The sequence below is a fragment of the Sciurus carolinensis genome, chromosome 17 (assembly GCF_902686445.1).
Source record: "Sciurus carolinensis chromosome 17, mSciCar1.2, whole genome shotgun sequence".
NCBI lineage: Eukaryota > Metazoa > Chordata > Mammalia > Rodentia > Sciuridae > Sciurus > Sciurus carolinensis.
This window is the reverse complement of record NC_062229.1, coordinates 10584846-10589863: the sequence shown is the minus strand read 5'-3', so window position 1 is coordinate 10589863 and position 5018 is coordinate 10584846. Positions and strand designations below refer to the sequence as shown.

Sequence of the window (5018 nt, the reverse complement as noted above, 5' to 3'; positions counted from 1 at the left end):
AAATTTTTAAAAATATTTTAAAAATAAAAAACCTAAGAAAATCCCCCCCCACACACACACACACAAAATTTACTTTGTTTGTTTTCTGGTTTTTGCTTTGGATTTTTTTTGAACCATCAATTGAATTCAGGGACCTTCACCACTGGGCCACATCCCCAGCCCTTTTTTATATTTTATTTAGAGAAAGAATCTCACTAAGTTGCTTAGGGTCACCCTAAGTTGCTGAGGCTGGCTTTGAACTATACCCTTCTCTTTGTGCTACATTTTCTTTTCTTTTTATATTCATGGTAATAGCCTTTTTAAAATTTAAGATCTGCTTGATAATAATTTACATATTCTATTGTACTAAAATATACATAATAGAAACATATAGTTTTAATCATTATAACTTTACAGTTTGATAGCATTAATAACATTAATCATAAAGCTTTAGAAATTTTTCACATTTCCTAACTGAACTTTTATACTCAACTCTAAACTCCCCATTAATCTATCCTCCCAAACTTTATAACTACAATTCCACTAATTAAAGTTTTTAAATTATAAAATAATGTAACCAAAGAGACAAGATTCACAGGTATCAGTATTCAATTCTATTATTTTTCCAAACTAAAAATATATGTCACTGAAAATGAGACTAGACTATCCTACTAAGGAGCCTCTTTAGGGTGCTTTTAATGTCCCTGTTTCTCAGGCTGTAAATGAAGGGGTTCAGCATAGGAGTGACAACTGTGTACATCACTGAGACCACTGCACCCTTTCTAGGAGAATGAGACACAGTTGAACCAAGGAAAACACCGATTGCTATTGCATAAAACAAACAAACAACTGCCAGGTGAGACCCAGAGGTGGAGAAGGCTTTGTACTTCCCACCTGATGATGGGATTCTCAGAATGGAGGAAACAATTTTATAATATGAGAAAAGAATCCCTAAGATGGGTAAAAAACCATATATGGCACCAATAAAATACATGACTAGGTTATTGGTGAAGGAGTGTGAACAGGAAAGACTGAAGGCTTGAAAGGGATCACAAAAGAAATTAGAAATTTGAACATCTTTGAAGGTGGTGAACTGTAATGCCATCAAATTGTGTAGCTGGGATTCAAAAAGGCTAATCAAAAAAGTCACCAAAACTAAGAAGCCACAGAGTCGAGGGTTCATAATGACTGGGTAATGCAGGGGGTGACAGATCGCTACAAACTGGTCATAGGCCATCACAGTCAGAAGCATATCATCCATACATACAAAAATAAGATAAAAAGACATCTGTGTCAGGCAGCCCACATATGAGATGGCTCTGCTCTGAGTTTGGATGTTCACCAGCATCTTTGGGACTGTAGTAGAGGCAAAACAGATGTCAGCCAAGGACAGGTTGGAGAGGAAGAAGTACATGTGGATGTGGAGGTGGGAGTCAGAACTGACAGCCAGGATGATGAGCAGGTTCCCAAGCACTGTGACCAGGTACATGGACAGGAACAGTCCAAAGAGGACGGGCTCCAATTCCAGATCAGCTGAGAGACTCAGGAGATGGAATTCGAAGATGTCTGTTACATTTGGTGCTTCTATAATGCTTAGACACCTCTGACATAGAAAAGAGTGTAGGAAAAAGGAAACAAGTCAGCAAACATTCAGCACTCCACCTATGCATTTAATTTGAGCCCTCACAATTACTCATTCACACTGAGGTCTACACACAGTAAATGATATTTCTCAGTTGTGACAGACCTAATTATCTGGGAACTCTCTCATTATTGTTTTTCTGTCCTTCACCTTCTCTTTTACATACCTACTCTTTTTTCTTTTTTTTTTTTTCTTCATTATTCCACCCAGAGCATCAACCATGCTAGGCAAGCCCTCTACACCTGAGCTATCTCCCAAGTCCCTTTTTGTTTTATTTTAATACAGGGTCTTGCTAAGTTACCCAAGTAGGTCTCTAACTTGCCTCAGGCCCCTGAGGAGCAAGGATTACAGGAGTGGGATACATCTACCTACCCACCTAAATAGGCTCAAGTGCACAATGTTAGAAGACCCTTAACACTAGTATAACAAGTTCACAGTCACAGTAGCATACAGATTAACTCTGGATCAAAAACAAACAAACAAACAAAAAAACAACAGTGTGAGAAATACATTTTCTCCTTTTAGAAATAAAATTCATTTTAATTGAAGTAAAGCAAGAAATGGTCTAATATACCTAATCATATTCTAAGACAATGGTACAAATTCCTGTAATGCAGAATATATATCAACACTTCCTAAAGGTTAGAACTGTATAATATGAACACTAAATTGGTAATTCATAATCATAACACATAATTTTTAAATATTTTTTAAGATGGACATAATACCTTTATTTTATTTATTCATTTTTATGTGGCACTGAGGATCAAACCCAATGTCTCACACGTGCCAGGCAAGTGCTCTACCACTGAGCCACAACCACAGCCGATTCTTAACACATACATATGGGCCAGTTTTCTTCCAGGATTCTGTCCTTCTAGGTCTTCTGATTTACCTCCTTTGTGGATATATGTTCTCAGTTTAATACTATGTGTCTTTTAAGAATCACTCGATGACAATTATCAAGAATACAAACAATAATAAATGTTGGCAAGGATGTGGGGAAAAGGTGTAATCAAATATTGATGGTGGGACTGCAAATTGGTGCAACCATATGGAAAGCAGTATGAAGATTCCTCAAAAAACTTGGAATGAACCCACCATTTGAACCAGGAGTCCCACTTCTAGGTTTATACCCAAAGGACTTAAAATCAACATACTATAGTGACACAGCCACGTCAATGTTTACAGCAGCACAATTCACAATAGCTAAACTATGGAACCAACCTACATAGCTTTCCACACATGAATGGATAAAGAAAATGTGGTACACATACACAATGGAATATTATTCAGCCTTAAAGAAGACTGAAATTATGGCATTTTCCAGTAAATGGATGGAATTAAAGAATATCATGCTAAGTGAAATAAGCCAAACCCCAAAAAAAACAAAGTTTGATTGTTTCCTCTGATATGTATGCAGATGCTAATTCACAATGGGGCCAAGGGAGCTAGGGAAGAATCAAGTTACTTTGGATTAGGCCAAAAGGAGTGAAAGGAGGGTAGGGGGTATGTGGGTAAGAAATATAGTAGACATTATTACCATATGTGCATATGACTACAAGACCAATGTGATTCTATATCATGTACAATCAGAAGAATGAGAGGTTATACTCCATTTATGTATTATGTGTTAAAATGCATTCTACTGTCATGTGTAACTAAGTAGAACAAAAACAATAAAAAATTAAAATATACATGACAGCAAAGAAAGAAAAACATTGTTAAACATTGCTTTTTCAAAAAATAAAACTATTCAGTAGAAGGCAAAAAGAATCATTCAACATATTACTATTATCCTTAGTTTAGGCAAACTTAAAATTTTAAGAAATGTGTTTTAGGTAGCTGCACACAGTCAAGGCCATCATATACCAGGTAAGTGGTGTTAGAGTACCCTTCACCTGATGCTTATTAAATAATGACGAATTTAAAATATTTCTGAAGGGTTTTTTTTTTTAAATTTTGTTTTATACTATATCATTGCTATCAACCCCACAACTATCTAGTGAGGAAAACAGCTCTTTGCACTTTTCATTTTATAATCTACAGCAAACTGCTACTGTGCTCCACTATTTTTCTAATCATAAATCCTCTCACAGTTGAGAACTTATGCACCAAGGATACCCCCAAAACCCCGTGTTTCAGTCCCAACCTTTTTACATCTTAAACATTTTCACATCAATCTTCCTGATGCCTGGATGGTAATTCTTTTACATTAGTTATGTGAGGGAAACTCAGGTTTATTACTTTTTCAGGCCTCCCTAGGATTTAATTGGGATAAAAGGCAAAAGAGAAAAGTCCTGGAATCATAAACACATGGGGACAGATTCCCTGTAGTAACAATGGGGAAAATAAATACCTAACTTATAAAGTTATGAGAAATTTTTAATTTTTTTAAATTGCTTAAATAGTGTTTCTTGAATCTCATATATCAATGTATATACCCACATAAATTTTAAAATAGATACCCTTGGATTAGGTCAAAATCAACTTCCTCAGAATATGTGTATGTAAAGTTCTTCATGGACCCAAGTTTCCAGTTCTACCAATGAAATTGACAAAGGTAAATTAAAATGGGTTAGAAATAATAATCTAGGGCTTTTGTATGTTATATTAAGGATTATTAATGTGATCATGGTATTATAGTAAATGTTATTGTTAGTATGATATACTTACATGTTATTTCATACACCATATTTAACTTTTTCTACATGTTCCACATCTGGGATGATGAGACAAAAATGGGCTAAACCGGGATAATCACTGCCTAAGAATATTCCTGGCACTTAAAAATGGTGCAATAACATTACCTATAATTATCATAAATAAAACTACCAAATTTGAAAATATAAACATTGAGTAATATTTGCTTCATAAATGAAAGCATATTGAGATTTGAATTATCACTGATGAAATCTGAGTTCCTGGTATCTCTGCATGATTTCATTCTCCTGCCCAGCTCTCCCCCAAAGGCAGCTAATGTCATTGATGGGCAGATGTTATTGTTAATGTTACCATGACAATACTGATTTATGCATCCATATATTTTTCTCAGGGGGCTGGGGATGTAGTTCAGTTGGTTGAAGGCTTGCCTAGCATGCATAAGGCCCTGGGTTCAATCCCAAGCACCACCACCATAAAAGAAAAGGTATTTTTCTTAAAAACTTACCAAGAAAGTTCCTAAGATTCATTTAGGTAGTACATAATGCAACATCTACTGCCCCTGAATGTGCTACTTGACAACAATATGTGCTTTAAAGTCTCTCTCTTTAGTACACACGTTTCTAGCAGTTCAGCTGATACACAGCAAGACCTGAGAGAGAGACATCATTGAATTTGTAAGTTTATTGTGTTAATGAAAATCCTTTCAAAAATGTTTTACTCTCATGGTACCCAA

The 5018-nt window shown here is 35.4% G+C and overlaps 1 pseudogene; it reads right to left on the bottom strand.

The window, feature by feature from the left end:
• Positions 1–622: 622 nt before the first annotated feature.
• LOC124968013 (olfactory receptor 7E24-like) lies at positions 623–1468 on the bottom strand (annotated as a pseudogene).
• Positions 1469–5018: the final 3550 nt, after the last annotated feature.